Source organism: Ambystoma mexicanum, chromosome 9, assembly GCF_040938575.1.
Source record: "Ambystoma mexicanum isolate Mex_15411 chromosome 9, UKY_AmexF1_1, whole genome shotgun sequence".
NCBI classification, from domain to species: Eukaryota; Metazoa; Chordata; class Amphibia; order Caudata; family Ambystomatidae; genus Ambystoma; species Ambystoma mexicanum.
In genome coordinates, this window is record NC_090931.1 from 1481278289 (window position 1) to 1481294539 (window position 16251).

At 49.1% G+C, this 16251-nt stretch overlaps 1 protein-coding gene across 2 annotated transcripts in view; it reads left to right on the plus strand.

The window, feature by feature from the left end:
- TMEM198 (transmembrane protein 198) overlaps window positions 1–16251 on the plus strand; it is a 394279-nt gene that overhangs the window by 102801 nt on the left and 275227 nt on the right. The gene's annotated exons all lie outside the window — the stretch shown is intronic.

A 16251-nucleotide genomic window follows, 5' to 3' on the forward strand; every position in this document is an offset into this window, starting at 1 on the left:
GTGTTTCACAGTGGACGGCCATGTTGGAAGTATAAGGGAGTGTAAGCCCCGTTGAGACAAGGACCAGGAAGTCCAAAAGGGGCGTGTTCTGTAGTTCATGAGAAGAAATTGCAGCACTCCAACATCCATACACCCCTTACAAATATGTGTGGCCATCACGTACCTGCACCAGCTACACCAGAAAGCCCAAATGGACAACAACCCCAAATCTCAGGAAATAAAAACTGTCCACAATCACACCCAAAAACGATTCCAATGAACACCCAAAATAGACTGCCCAGAGCATTTGATAGACAATAATAAACCCGAAAGATATTAAGACAACCCGTGCCACAAAAGACACCCAATCAACAACTCCGGCCTTCCCTCAAAACCAAATCTATAAGAGGAACCCACCGAAGTATAACAAGGGCTAACAACTCCCTAGAAACCTGGACTGGAAAACACCCGTGGAACAAAAATAATAAATTACGCACTCCATCTGTTTCAAGCTGCCCCTTGAAACCTAGAGCCTGCCACGCTCCAGCGTTCCCCAAAAATACCGTACCCTAACACTCCAAACCTTCTGTGCACCAACAACCTTCCACCCTAGTCTGCACCCTAGGGCACCAGGGCTGCCACCCCTGGGCACTAACCCAGCTAAACTGAGAGCAAACAACAAGCACACACCCCACTTCAGTTCATAACAACACTCTGATAAACACAGAGATAACTACACACATCCAGAAACCAACCAAAAACATGGTCTACTTCAAAACACCAACCAAAACCACTAGAACCAAAACCAATGACTGGAACACAAATCAACGAGACCCCTATCCCTGCCAACTGTACTACAGTATACCACAACTGCGCCTACAGTACACCAATGCACCCCCGGGAACCCTAGTCCCTGCCAGCACGCACACTGTTGCAGTGAGTCACAGCAACACTACACTCCCAGCCAACTGTACCACAGTATAACACAACTGCACCTAGAGTACACAAATGCACCCCCGGGACCCCTAGTCCCTGCCAGCACGCACACTGTTGCAGTGCGTCACAGCAACACTACACTCCCAGCCAACTGTACCACAGTATAACACAACTGCACCTAGAGTACACCTAGGCACTCCTGGGACCCCTAGTCCCTGCCAGCATGCATACTATTGCAGTACATCACAGCAACTGTACCACAGTATAATACAACTGCACCTACAATACACCTAGGCACTCCTGGGACCCCTAGTCCCTACGCACCACCGCAGCACACCATTTCTAAACCCTGGACCCCTAGTACATGCCCAAATGCACCTTCAGTAGTTCCATAAATGTGCACCACAACTACGACTGAAAACACACCATCACTGGGACCCCAAGTCCCTGCCAAACCACAATGCAGCAAAATAATCACTACCCATGTGACCTCAAGTCTCTGCCACTAGCACTTCACTCTCCACACAACCCTCACTGCGTTCACGTGGCATACAGAGACAAATAGACAAATGACAAATTCATGTCATAACAATGTCCACTGTACAACTGAAACTTCTATTATACTGTGGAAAGGTATAAGCCAAATATCTGTGGAAGAAAGCATAAAATGTACATCACCCACAAGTCCTCAGACCCACACGCGAGTCCTGCCAGAAAATAAATTCGGCCCCCACCTGCAAAATGAAAAGGTTAACCATAATGTAACTAGAACCCGCCACCCACGCGTCCAAGTACCCACAGTATACGTCACCTGCAAACAAAAATAACTAAAAAAACTTGTTGCACAATAAAATAATTAAAAGAAAATACAATTCATGTTTCAAATTCCAATTTCCAATGAGTAGGGCCACAACACAACACACGTACCCATACTGGCCCATAAAGTTTAATACTCCGGAGCATACCACAAGTAGGCCACAACACAAAGACAAGACACCACACACACGGCCTTACAGGAAATTAGACTAGTGTTGCATAAAAACGCAACCCGTCCTCTTGCAATGGCACAACTGCCTGAAGCCAAATGCCAAACCTTTAATCCACTCCTTAAGGACTGCAAACCCAACTTTGCACCCATGGTTACACCGGCGAAAACTCACATCCGCCAATCCAAAAAAACATGCAGTTTTCGATTCCTCCAGTATCATGTGCCTAAACTGCAATCCTCGTTTCCATTCCGAAGAAACACAAACAGATTCCCCATGGATCTCCTCCCGGGAAACTGACCACTTCCACGTCCTGTCAGGCTTCCCTAACTCGTAGTTGAACACGGAAACGCAGCCAAGGAAATCCACACCTCCTTGTCTTTTACGCACCCCATTCCATGTCATACACAGGGCGCGTTCCAGAACCTGCGCTGTACACGCAGCGTACACAAAGTCACTTCCGCGTTCCAGCTCCACTTCTTCTTCTTCTTAATTATCGGAAGCGTGGGCGGACCCACGCAGGCGCTTCCCCATCCTATAGGATGATGTGCACCGTACCCACTAATTATTATTTGCCTCCATTTAAGCTCACAACTCCTCCCACCTCCCTGTCTGCCTCACAAAATCCAACATCACACTATTCCTCCTCCTGCCTCTCTCCCCATCACCTCCCAGTATAATCCTCTCACTCAGCTCAGCCAGACCCAACGCAGTCAACCGAACCCTCATCAATTCTCTCTCTGTAACATGTCTTTCACACCTAATCAAAAAATGTCCAACCGTTTCAGGCATCCCACACACCGCACAGTCCCTTGATTCACGCTTCCCTATTCGAAATAGACAGTCACTCAGCCCCACATGACCTATCCTCAACCGATTCAGCATCACCTCCTCCCCCCTCCTCCATTCTGAACTCCCTGCATCCACCTTCACCGACACTTTCCCACGAACACCGAACATCCACCTGCCCTTCACCCCATTCACCCACCTCTCCTGCCACTCATTCAGGACCCATCTCATCATCACAGCCTTCACCTCATCCACACTCAAAGGCAACCTCACATCAATCGCTCCCCTCCTCATACCCTCACCCGCCGCCAGATCCACCAACTCATTTCCCAAAATGCCACTGTGACTGGGAACCCACGCCAACTCCAAATCCATACCCCCGCGCTCACACCGATCAATCTTCATCCTAATGTCCAAAATCACATCCTTCCTATCACCATCCCCTGCCACAATCGCCTGTAACCCACTCAATGAATCTGAGAACACCACCACTTTCTCATACCCCAACTCATACACCCTGTCAATCACCAATGCAATCGCCACCAACTCAGCCGTACAAATAGACACATCATTCGTCAGTCGTCCTATTTTATACTCCCCAATGCTTTCTAGATAATACGCCATTCCCACTCTCCCAGACATAGGATCCTTTGAACCATCCGCAAACACCTTGTATCCTTCCTTTCCTGCCACATACTCCTGACCCAAAGCTTTGATCTCACCCCGCATACCTCTCTTATTCGATAGCACATTCGCCAACTCCAAACACACCTTTGGAGATCTCATCATCCATCTCGGCCTTCTCTCCAAATCCGTATCTGTCACAATCATCAAGTCACCCACACCCCACTGCACTCCCTTCTCCCACATGTGAAACCCAAAAGTGCCCCCCTTCCTCCTCCACTGATCCCTGTAATAGTCAAACCTCCAATTATACTTCAAACATTCACGCACCGGATGAGCCACACTCTTCGCACTACACTTCACCCACCATCTCATATTTAACGCATCCCTCCTCAACCCCAATGGCATCTCTCCCACAAGCACCTGAACCGCATTCACTGGGGAGGACCTCATCACACCCGAACACACTCTCAATGCCCTCGCCTGTACTCTATCTAACCGCAACTTCTGACTCGACGTATAACCCACTGACACCTGACACCCAAAATCCATCACATTCAAAATCAACCCCTTATACAACATTTGTAAACACTTCTGTTGCGCACCCCATTCTTTCCCAGTCACCGCCCTCAACAAATTCAGTCTGCGTTTACTCTTATCCACCACACCATCCACTTGCATATTCCAATTCAACTTTCTATCCAGAATCACCCCCAAGTACCGAAACTCTTCCACGCTCTTCACCCTCACACCTTTCAAAACCAAATTCAACTCCTGCTGCACTCTTTTCCTTGAGAACACCATACTCACACTCTTATCCACAGACACCGAGAAACCCCATTTCCCACACCACTCCTCCATGCGTACAATCGCAGCTTGCAACTGTCTCTGTATCAACAACAAACACCGCCCTCTTACCCAGACCACACCATCATCCGCGAAGAAATCCACCTGACACCCAATTCCCACCAAAGCTCGAATCAACCCATCCACCATCGCATTGAACAGCATCGCACTAATCACACTCCCCTGCGGCTTCACATTCTCCATCTTCCAAACTTCAGACAGCACCCCCTCACTCTCACCTGAAATGTCCTATCTGCCAAGAATGCCTTGATCCACCGAAACATTCTTCCCTTCACACCCATCTCCAACAGTCTCACTAACAACCCTCCCTTCCACACCATATCATACGCCTTCTCCAAATCCAAAAAGAACGCTCCCACCAACTCTCCATCACATAATGCCTCCTCCACCCCAGTCACTAATCTCACTAATGGATCAGCCACCGACCGATTCCTCCTGAACCCACTCTGAAAGTCACTCAAACATCCATTCGACTCCAAATAAAACCCCAATCGCTCAACCACCATCCGTTCCATAACCTTACACAACACAACAGTCAACGCAATCGGTCTATATGACTTACACTCTGTAGGAACCTTGCCACCCTTCAAACTCGCCACTACAATCGCTCTTTTCCACATCTTCGGCAAAACTCCATTCTTCCAGATCTCATTGAACAACGCTAATACCTCCAACTTACATTCCTCAGGCAACTTCTCCAAAAATACATACATAATTCCATCCACCCCAGGGCTAGACCACTTCCCCTTCCGAATCGCTCCATTCAACTCTACCATCGAAAATGAAACCTCATATTGCTCCTCCCAAGGCCCAACATTCGCCACCACCTCTCGCGTTTCCTCCTCTACCACACCCATTCGTATCCTCACCTCTTCTGGGAAGTTCCTTGAACTGTGAACCCCCGCAAAATATTCTCCCAATAAATTCGCCTTATCCCCATCCTCACTAATCACCTCTTCTCCTTTCAACAACACAGACATACCACCCTGCGACCTCATTAATCCGGACATCCGCTTAAACTGTTTCCAAACCTCACTCACACCAGAATCACTCCCCAGGGACCCACAATAGCCCCTCCAATATCCTCTCTTTCTTTCCCTAATCACCCTCTGCACCACCGCCTTAGCCTTCTTATATGCCACCAAATCCACCAACATTCCCGTTCTCACCGCTCTTGCTCTAGCCTTCTTTCGTGCCGCCACTGCTCTTGAACATTCCACTGACCACCAAGGAACCTCGATCTTCCCACCCTTCCCCTTCTCAACCTCCGGAATTGCTGCCACAGACGCTGCTCTCATTCCCTGCACCAGATGCTCATTCCATTCATCCACCCCCCCTCTCTTCCCCTTGGAACAATCAAATCCCGACACACTCCCTTGTACACCTCCCAATCAGCCTTCCTAAAATTCAACCGACTCCCAGTCATACATGACCTGATCCCTACCTCACCCCTCACAGTTACCAAAATAGCAGAATGATCACTCCCCATGTCTCCATCCTCACGCACCTTCCAATCACATTCACCTGCAATTGCAGCAGTCACCCAGGTCAAATCCAAGCACGACAGCTTCCCAGTCCTCACATCCAACCTTGTACCCGTCCCATCATTCAGCAATACCAGACTCAATTCATCCGCCATGTCTTCCAACAATTCTCCATTCATATCTGTCCTATCACTACCCCACAACGAGTTGGCACTGTTAAAATCGCCACACAAAACACACGGTCCCACATGTCCTCTTATCACTCCAGTCAACACACCCACTTCCACCACCTCACACGGATTATAATAATTCAGCACCAATACTTCCGATCCTCCTACCCGAATCCCTGCCCCAATCGCCTCTACTGCTCCATCCACTACAATCTCCCTTGCAATCAACCCCTTTCGAACTGCTAAAGCCACACCCCCCCCTCTTCCCTCCAACCTATCCTTACGAAACAACTCAAAACCTGGTATCACAAATCTCAAATCACCCCTCAACCATGTCTCCTGAATACAAACCACGTCAACATTCAACTCCTCACACAACACGGCTTTCAACTCCTGTCCATTCCTCAACAAACTCCTCGCATTCCACTGCAAAATCCTCATGCCGGCACCCCACTCAGCTTCCGCACTTTAGCAACCTTCTTAAACACATCTTCTTCTGATACATCTACAACATTCAAAAACCTCCTCCCAGCTTCCACTACTCCTTTCGTAAGATCTGATGAACTGATAGACGTATTCCCCTGAACCAGATCCAGCACATTCACTATAAAACACAAAACTCAGTTTTCGAAACAACCACCATTTCTACACCTTTCACTTCACCCAGCATTTTCTTTCTTCCCACAACCTCATCCACCACCAACTTTTTCTCACTCACCTCACTCACTACCTGTACTGGTTTCACCTTTGCAACAGCCTGCGCATAAGACAGACCTTCCGCCGCCCGCACTTGTACCACTTCTCTCGCCACCCTGTAACTCTCACATCCCCTAAACGCGGAAGAATGCTCCCCCCCACAATTCACACATTTCTCCGGAGTCCCCACCTTACATTCCTTTATATCATGCTCTCCACCACACCTCCCACAATGTCTCTCATTCCTGCATGCTCTCGCCACATGTCCAAATCGTTGACATTCATAACACCTTAATGGCATTGCCACATATGCTTTCACACGATACCTCTGATAAGCCATCTCCACCACCTCCGGACACTCCGTTCTCTCAAATCTCACTTCCACAGTTGTAGACACCACATCCCCATGTGCATCCCTCCTCCCCAACCTCCACGCCTCCACCACCCCCACTCCCGCTAGTTACTCCTCCACCTCAGACATAACCACTGGCACTCCATACAGCACCCCCTTAAAAAAACTCCACTTTGATCAAACACTCTTACCGCATGCCTACCCAGACAATGTATCTCCAGAATCTTTGCTTTGCTATCAGCAGCCGACCCCTCCACCAACAACCAACCCCCAGCTACCACTTGTACCCGGGAAACATCTCCCACTGCTGCCTTCAACCATCTAGCAATCTCCGTCGGATTCACCCCCAAAAACGTCTTGTCACGATTTTCAGGTTTCAACACTACCTTCCACACACTATCAGACTGCATCTTCTCTTCAGACATTCAGACATACTGCTCACTGAGGCTTTCAGCCCCTCCAAAACGCATTTTTCTGGAGCCCCCGGCCCTGAGATGTCCCGGACCAGCCCCCCTTCATCATCCCTCTGAGGGGATCTGCTGCGATGCCGTCCCTCATTTCCCTCCTTGCCCCCCACCACAGGTGTAAATTTCACAGAAGATGCCTTCCCCCTCTTTGCCTCCTCCTCCTCCACCCCCCTTTCTTTCCAACCTTCCCTTTCCCCTTACCCATTTTTACCGCCTCCTCTGAGCACTCTCACTCCTTGCATCCGACTCCAGAGACCGCTCCTCCTCCTCGAACCCAGCATCCTCCACCCAGTCACTGCTCTGCCCTGCCTGAGTCCGCCTTCTCTGAGACTCTCCTCTCCCCTGCAAAGAGCCACCGTCCCTAGTTCCTGTTAGAGGAACGGGCCTCTGCTAGCGTCCCTCCACAGTGTCTAGTTCCCATTCGAGGAAGTGTCTCAATCACAGCCTCCGGAGACCTTCCTCTCTCCCGCTTGCTTCTGTGTACAAGCGTCAATCGCCCCCCAGCCGAGTGGCCTCCTCCACCGCTTCACCTTGAAGGCCTGCCCGGCTGGTGTCTAGTTCCCATTCGAGAAACGGACCATAGCAAAGCCCCAGTTTCCTAGTTCAAATTCGAGAAACGGACCGCCACTTCATCCTCCAGCTCCACTTGCTGGGACGTCCCATGATGGCCAATAGACGTCATCATCCCGCTACGGATGCCGTAGAAAGCACATCTCCAGACTGTTCAGCGTTCCAGCTCGACATGCTGGAAGGCTCCATGATGATCCATCAACGTCATCATTTCACTACGAACGCCTTGGCAGGCACATCTCCGGCTGGCCCCCAGTAACTGCAGGGGCCACGGGGGCCCGCCCATCAGCTGTTCAGGACGCACCTCCCGCTAGTCAGCCTCCAGTAACTGCCGGGGCAACGGGCGTCCACACAATCCGCTGCCCGGGACGCACCTCCCGCTGACCAGAAAACACGGTCTCCAGACAGTCTCTCCAGGGGCATGAACCTCCCAGCTCTGCTCACGCCCACTCCCTCTCCTCCATAATTCAGCACTTTCAGGACAGAGGGCCCCTCCGGCCCATGAAGCTCTGTCACTATCTGGCTCCTGAAATCTGTCACGTTGTGACTCCTGCGCTCCGTACCAGCGCAAAACAGAGACCGCCTATGCCAGCACCACCCAGCCTGCTGGAGAGTGGCACCCAGATCCCTGTTTCTGGGGCCAAGGCTGCTGGCTGCACTCTAGGACGTGGGGACTGGGGGGTGATGTTCCTGGATGCTGCTCCCTCCACAACAGGATCCCATCCTCTTCGCCAGTGTAACGATGTGGCAAAGTACACAACACACCTGACCAGCAGGTAAGATTAGACAGGTTTATTATGTAGATAGTTCATAGGAAACATCAGCACGCCCCTTCAGCCTAGCAAGCACCTTCCAACTGTCCCACATGGAACGCTGGTTCAGATCATAACACTGACATTGACATTCCACAGTGACCTCCCAGCACACACGCACTCCATACTGACATCACCACATTCAGAGAACCAGTGATGTCACCCTCAAGCCAAGCTCACATTATAACACACAACTGAGGGACAAGCGAAACAAAACGACAAGGCAATGCAACAGAAAGACAAGGGCAGCGTAACAGAGGGACAAGGACAGCGAAACAGAATGGCAAGGGCAGTACAGCATAGAGACAAGAACCACACAGCTGAGAGACAATGAACATACAACAGGGAGACAAGGACAGCACAACGGAATGACAAGGTAATACAACAAAAAGACAAGGTAACATAGGGGCAAATGCAGCTCAACAGAGAGGCAAGCGAAACAGAATGACAAGGCAATGCAACAGAAAGACAAGGGCAGCATAACAGAGGGACAAGGGCCGTGAAACAGAGAGACAAGGCCAGCACAACAAAAGGGCTGTGAAACAGAGAGACAAGGACAGTGCAACAGAACGACAAGGCAATGCAATAGAAAGTCAAGGGCAGTATAACAGAGGGGCATGGGCAGCGCAATAGAGTGACAAGGGCTGTGAAACAGAGAGACAAGGCCAGCACAACAGAGGAACAAGGGCCATGAAACAGAGAGACAAGGACAGCACAACAGAACAAGAAGGCAATACAACAGAAAGGCAATGGCAGCATAATAGAGGGGCAAGGGCAGCATTGGAGGGAGACAAAGGTAGTGCAGGAAAGAGACGAGGGCAGCCCAGCAGAGAGACGAGGGCAGCTATTATGGCAGAGAGACAAGGCCACCACAGGGGGGGACAAAGGTAGTGCAGGAAAGATACAAGGGAAGCACAGAGTGCTGCTCATCTATCACAGGAGGAACACCTGCGGGTTTGGCTGCTGAGGATGTCAGGGGATGAGGTGGTCTTCTACTGGTAATCTACCCTAGGTCCTTCTGGCCCTGCAAGGTGGAGAGGGGGACTCTGGAAAATCCTCCCTTTACCCCGCCTAGGTTAGATCTTCACACTGATTGAGTACATGAGTCTCCCTACCCCCCCAACCATCAACTGCTTTGCCCAATCTGACTACTTCACAGCACCCACAGTATCAGAAAAGAACACAGACAATTCTTAATGCTCAACTCAAATAGGATTTTCACAGTTCAAAAGAGCTATTGGCTTGGTCAGTGCTTGTTTGTGAATATGTAGACGCAGTGTGATATCAGAGCCTTTCGCTGAAGACGTGATTTGGACCCATTCGACCTTAAAGCTATGGGTGAGGGGCGTAGATAGGGTTGGGCCTGATTGGTCAAGGCCCACCCAAGATGTGTTACTGTGTGGGCATGTCATGATGTTAATGTCACTGAAGTGGGCCCAACTACATTACCTTAAGGCCCACAATTTAGACAATCCCGACTACGCCCCCTCAATACTTCCTCACCACAGACACAGTAGGCTTTCGTGGTGAAGAAGCAACCCTCATAGGAGGTTTATTATGCCAACTTATGTTGAGAGCTGTTCTGTGAGCAGACATAATTCAAGATCTGCTTGCGCCGGACTCAAGAGAGGGTTTGTGTTTCTTCTTGATGCGCAAATGGCCTTGTAAACTAACACTTCAACTACATGTGTACAAGTAGAAGCATTACAGCACTGGAGCTTTAGAGCCTGGGCTGAGCAGTGGCTTTGCGTTGTGACAGGTGGGAGGGGATAGGCCTGTGCACCTGGGGGATCCACACAATACACACACACACAACTTGGATCAAAACAAAGATTTGATGAGAAGATGCTAAAGTAGCTCTTGGGTAGTACCAAACATTACCCAGTCAGCAGGAGCTACCTCTGGGGAACCAGGAGCTAGTAGACAACCTGCTGCATCGCAACTTTGATATGAGATGCAAACCTTTTGGGACCGATTCATGGAATTTTTCACGCACAAAATAGGCCAATTGTGATCAATCTGCGCACGCAACTCTGTCGATTCATGGAATCGAATGCGCAGGACTTTTCCTGGACTTACGTGGATTTGGCGCTGGCCTGGAATGCCTGTGCAAGCCATCGCGGGCCTTGCGCGAGACTCTGAGCAGTGGGTGGGCGTGGCTTGCACATAGGGCTGGCAAGGGGGCAGAACACCAGAAATGGGGAGTAACTTGCGAAGAAGTGTGGGATTCGAGGGACGACCTGCAGGCAGTCCCTGGCATGCCCACTATTGCGCGCCAAGAGACGTATTCATGGAATCGATTGCGCAATGTCTCGGTTGGGAAATGCCCACGCAAGTCCTTCATAGGTTCCGCCACCCGAAGGCTGGAATAAGTACACTTGCGCATAGGATTTTCAGCGCGCAGATGGGATCCCATCTCGTATTTCGGGGTGCGTGTACTTAATCAGGGTTCTCTCCGCATGTTGTATTTCGGGGTGCGTGTAATCAATCGGGGATCTCTCCGCAGCATTGTGCTGATGCAAAAGGGGAACACTACAGAGAGATTGAACGCGATCTCCAGCATTTTGAGAAACATAATATTGGTAAGACTGTATGGAAAGTGATATACGAAATGTGAATCCTGATGAAGTGGAATACCAAGAATGAAGAAATTTGGAATTAAGGTGTATTAGGGTGTATGAAGTGACATTGAAACCCAAAATATATATGGTGCTTGAGAAGAGACCCATTGAAGGGGTATGGGGTTTGCCAAACCTACCAAGGTTGACAAGAATACTTTCAATTATCCTACCAAAAAAAGAGGTTGGTGAAAACTATTCGACTTGGAACGTTAAACAGCATTAAGGATAATGCCCTGAAGAAGACCTCTTAGGGGAGGTCGACAAATGATAGCAGCAAAACCAGTAAAAGATACATGTCAAATCTGAACCTTGTTGAAGTTGTTAATTTACTATATTAATTACAAATATTCTTAAAGGTAGGGCACCCCTGGTCTAGAGTTCATTGGTAAATATTGAAATTGCATTTCCTGCATCATTCAAAGGACTGGGTAAGCTTTGATACTGCAAGGTGAGGCTCCACATTGACTCTTCAGTAAGACCAGTGGCCCAACACTATCAGGGCATGCCGTTTAATATTCAGAAACAGGTGGAAAGAGAGATCTGAAAATGATTAGATCAACATATTATTGAACAGCAACAGGAGCCATCCCATGGGTATCCCCCATAGTATCCGTTCCGAAGAAAACAGAGGACGACTCGATAAGATTATGTGTGGAAATTAGAAGGGTAAGAGAGGCCATACAAAGAGAGAGACACCAGGCACCAACAATAACATACATGATACATTGCATCTGAATGGCACTGGAGGAAAGCCTGTCTAACACTAAATAAGACCAATTGTGAATTTTGCAAAAGGATGCTCAAATTCTTATGGCATGTATTCTCGGAACAAGGTATGCGGCCAGACCCTGACAAGATAGCAGGGCTAAATTAGATCCTGAGGCCAGAAAATGTCTCTGATTTACAATCTTTTCTAGGTTTAGAAATCTATTGTTCTCGATAACTGCAGGAGTACACGACCATGAGTGGCCCACTGCAAGGGCTCATGAAACATGCACAAGAATGTAACTGGACGCTGGAGTGTCAAGCTGCTTTCGAGCAAATCTGCATGGGCATCTCCACTGCTGAAGACATGGCTTATTTCAATGCTGACAAGGACACAGAAGTAACTGTGGACGCTAGTCCAGTAGGGTTTGGTGCAATACTGACCCAACATGACCACAGGACACCCCACACAAGGTTGGTGGTAACATATGCTAGCCGTAGCTCATCTCGCATTGAGCAGGCCTACTCCCAGGCCGAGGCCGAAAAAGAAAGTCTGGCAGTGGTGTGGGCGTGCAAACACTTTTATTTGCTTCTATACGGCAAAGAATTCACAGTAGCCACAGACCATCAGGCACTTCTCACAAAATATGGGAACCCAAAGACGAGGATGCCACCCTGGACAGTGGGGTGGGAACTACGCCTCCAGGATTACAAATTCAAGAACAAACATAGGCCAGGGAAAGATGAAAATCCTGCTGACTATCTCGTCATCGACTGTGTCTGAAACAAGAGAACCCTCTATTGCTGAATCATTCATCAATTATGAAATCCATCAAATGAAACCCTTCCCTGTCAATTAGGTCACGCTGCAGTATAAGTCAGAACAGGATCATAATTTCCCATTGCCTAAAAAATGGAAAAATTAAGCATGCCAAGAATATGGCAACGGATCTGGACAGGGACCTTAAAGAAGAGATATACAAGCTCACCCGAGTATAAAACAAACTCACCATCACTGATGAAAACATTGTTTTAAAGGGCAGCAAGATAGTGCTGGCATGAACATTCGACAAATGATTGAGCTCGTCCATGAGGGTCATCAGGGTATAGTCTCGACCAAAATGTTTTTACATCAACAAACATTGTTCCCAAAGTTAGATTTCAGGGTCGAAGAAGCGCTACGCAAGTGTGCCACATGCTGTGTAGTTTGCGCAACCAGCTCAACCAAATCCATTGCAAATGTCACCAATACCGGAAGAAATCTGTGAAGTAATTACAGTTGATTTCTTTGGACCGACAAGAGATTGTACATGTGTACTGGTGGTAATCGACGAACACTCTATATTCCCAGAAGTCCAGCTTGAACTCTCAACTGGAGCCATGTGTGTCATACCGGTCTCAGACCGCATCCTGACTGCATATGGAATTCCCAAGATCCTCAAATCAGACAATGGCCCACCATTCACGAGCCAGGATTTCACGAACTTTGCACAGTACATTGGCTTCAAGCACAGAAGAATCATGCCACTATAGCTTCAGGCCAATGGCGTTGTGGAACACTTTATGGCAAATACTAAGCGAGTGCTCAGATTGCACACGTCACCAATCAACCATTTGAACAACTGCTGTATCAATTTTTAAGGGACTACCGACACACCCCACACGGCACCAGGGGGACATGTCCAGCAGACCTTATGTTTGGTCGGAGTATAAGGACTCGACCGCTGCAAAGGCTGATCAAGACCAAGACGAGTGAACTGGACACAGAAGCCTGATGCAACGATGACGAGAACAAACAGAAGATGAAGATGCATGCAGATGCCAGGAGGCGGGCAAAAGAAACTGACTTGCAGATGGGCAATTAAGTATTAGTACAGCAAAAGAGACAGCGGAAGGAAGATCCAACGTGGCCGGAGGCTCTAGTGATGTCATGCAAACAAGGCGCCATGATCACTGCACCATGATCAATTATCAGAAACGCATCTCACTACAAAAGGTGCCCCAGAAGAGAAAGATGGCTAGGAGCCTGGCCGGAACATGAAGAGAGTGAAAAGGACACTGATGAGTCATATCTTGGGGATGGCGAAGAATCTACTGAAGAGTGGCAAATCGAAACACACAGTGCTGCTCAATCACACCCAGAACAGCATTGAGATGGAGACGTCAGAAACCAGTGAGACTAATAGAAGATGTGGGGTAACCCTGTGGCTCATTATTTAAGAAAGGGGGAGGTGTCTTGTCGTGTAACGTTGAACTGTTGTATATGGGCGTGTGAGGGACCGGAGTGAGGGTCTGTACATCCGCTCTCTATTTGGTAGAGGAGAGGCACAGAGGATCCCTGCCAAGATTCTCAATAAGGTAGCAATGGACGAGCAATCAAGGCCTAGCTTCTCGGGAGGTGATGCAGGCTAGTTCTTAAGTACAGTGTAGTCCCCAAACACACACAAAGGAATGTCCGCACACTGTCTCGGTTAAAACACAGTCTTTATATAATTAATAGTCAAGGTTATATACAATATCACGATAACGCACCTTGTGCTCGGTTATCTAAAATGGCAAATATACAGTTCTACGTGGTACCACAATTACTATTAGATCTCTTTAAAGTGCATCAATGGTACGGTTAAATGGCACACAAATCAGTTTGTAAAGGAAACCAACAATAGAAGTAAGAGAGAAGCAGTTGGTAAGAACAATGGGCAGAAATACTGGTCACTACCGTTAAACAAAGTTCTGTGTGGAGATCCCCCCACCTGGGCAACATGTAGAATAAAGATATAAGCCCAGTCCTTTTATTGTTCACAAGAGACTTCCCAATAGTTCTGCAACCCCAAAGTACCTGGCATTGTAGCGTTCCTCGTCTGGGAATCGACAGCCCTTCTTGAGTGCCCTCCCTTTAAGGCAGGAGTCATGGGTCGTCGAACGTCCGACAGAGAACAGGGTGAGCTACGACTGTGAAGTGACAGCTTCCTTCCTAGCGGTGCTCGTTGACGGGGAAGTGTAAACGTCCTGCAAGGAAGAGGCGTTCGGGGCACCTCGGTGTCGATAGTTCTGGACCGCAAAGCATTTGAAGAACTGTGGCCCAGCAAGGGCGTTGAGTCGTCGGCATCTCTGTGGTCTTTGGGTGGCGGGAAACCCACAGGCGGATGCTCCTCAGCGCATCATCGGTTATACCTTCTCCAGCGGGATACAGCGGCGATGAGGCGGACGAGAGCGTCCTTGGATTCTAAAGTTCTTAGGCAAACAGGAGCACGGCGGCTCCGGTCGGCAACGGCGGTTGTCGACAGTGGCGGACAACAGTCCGGGTGCTTGTCTTTGGGATTCCGCAGCAGTCCCCGTCTTGGGTCGGCAGCCTGTCGAAGGTCTGTCTACCAGGGAGCTTTGACAAAGATCAGCTGGTGCACGATGGTCCCTCGTAGCTCGGGAAGAGGGCGCCTTGCCAGGTCCTCTCTGGGTCAGTCCTTGGAGACACAGCAGCTTTCAGATTGATGAAGGAGAGCAACAGCAATTCTTCTCGTCCAGCATGGCTTCAAGGTTAAGCTTTATGTTTACTCCAGTTACTCGTCGTAGTGGACTTCAGCTTCTGAACACGATTCCTAGCAGTGAGAGGCCCCAGATATACTGTTGATCTCCTATTCATTCCGCTGGGTCACACTCAAGCATCCAATCATGGCGCAGGGCATTCATGCAGGCAGGCAGCCAATCAGGCACACAGTGCATTCAGCCCATTCACTTCTCTCCAGACACTCACAACAAGTTATGTGTATTGGGACAAGTACCCAGCCATTCAACACTCCACACTGCATTCATACCAGTTTCGGGCAGGGCTGTCTCAGTCATTGTGTCAACCACCAGATACTAGACATCCACAACATAGAATGCGTATTCGTCACACACACTCCATTCACCCAGGTCCCACCCACAGGCATACCCACAACATACGGTTGTTGGGACGGCTCCAGCCAGTCTGGGCAGCACTTCCCCACACTACCATATATGGAACTTCCACCCAACAGCCAGTCGGGGGAGGGACAGAGTCAGAGCTTCCTGGGACTTCAGGAAGATCAAGGTAACAGGCGATGGAAGGCAAGAGGCCAAGGGGGCCATCTTGTCTCCATCAAGAATCTACCGATTCCAATGACAGGGCCTGGGCATCCCAAAATGGAGGACGGTCAGGGCACCAGTCAATTCAG